Below are 1,226 nucleotides of genomic sequence, written 5' to 3'. Positions count from 1 at the left end.
TTGTGGAAAAATTGGTGAAGTTGTATCTCTTCTACTTGGTCTTTTGGCATGTGTATGGTTTTTACATGGACTTGTGCTTATGCGTGAATTTCTTACAGCATGCTAGAATAAGGTTTTCTAGTTTGAGCTAAGAGTAGGGTTCTCTTAGGCTTATATTCACAAATGGTCCTAATGTTGGATGCCTTAGTCTCTTTTTTCAGGGCGAGAATTGTAGATTGCTTGTAAGGATTATTGATGCATTGTGGAAATCTAATTTAGGTCGTGGATTAGATAATTGGATTAGCTTTTCTAGAAATAGAGAGTGAGCTAGTATAAAAGATTGTGTCTCTGTCTCTTGATTCATATCTTTCACTCATTCAAGGTTTAATCAACTCATTCAAGTTTTATTCAAGGTTTGGAAAGATTCAAGTTTTATGATTTTGAAAGAAAGAAAGTTAATGAAGGATCATGTGTAAGGAAGAATTGATTAAGTGTTGATTACATTGAATTCATATTTGTTTTGTGATACGATCCGTTTAGAAAAGTTTTTTCCACAACTCTATTTTTAAAAGTACGATTTTATTTGAAAACCAATTCCCTCCCCCTCCCCCCTCTTGGTTTGAGTTCCATCATCTTTTTTCAATTGGTATTAGAGCTAAGTCTTGAAAGATACTCAAGATCATAGGTTTTCTAACAAGATGGGCTCAAAACAAATCACTTTCAAAGAGGATGCATCTTTGAATCGACCTTCTTTGTTTGAGGGTGAACATTTTCTTTTTGGAAAAAAAGAATGAAAATCTTTATTCAATCAATTGATCTTGGTGCATGGAATGTCATCATTAAAGGTCCTTTCATTCCTACTAAAGAAATGAATGGTGAATTAATACCTAAAGAATGGGATGAAATAAGAGATGATGGGAAAAGAAAAGTGCAAGATGAACAAAAAGCAAAAAATATTCTAACTTCTGGTTTATCTTCTGATGATCTCTTCATACTTCAAGGTGCAAAAGTGCAAAGGAAATCTAGAATATGGTTGAAGTCACTCATGAAGGCACAACGAATGTGAGAAGAGCAATGAAGCATACTCTTGTATCTGAATATGAAACATTTCAAATGAAGAATGAGGAAACCATTTCAAAACTTCAAACAAGATTCACTCACATTGTGAACCATATCCTTGGTCTATGAAAAATGTTTGAAGATGAAGAACTGAACATCAAGATCTTAAATTGTCTCACAAGAACTTG

The sequence above is a fragment of the Glycine soja genome, chromosome 14 (assembly GCF_004193775.1).
Source record: "Glycine soja cultivar W05 chromosome 14, ASM419377v2, whole genome shotgun sequence".
NCBI classification, from domain to species: domain Eukaryota; kingdom Viridiplantae; phylum Streptophyta; class Magnoliopsida; order Fabales; family Fabaceae; genus Glycine; species Glycine soja.
This window is presented reverse-complemented; position numbering follows the sequence as displayed.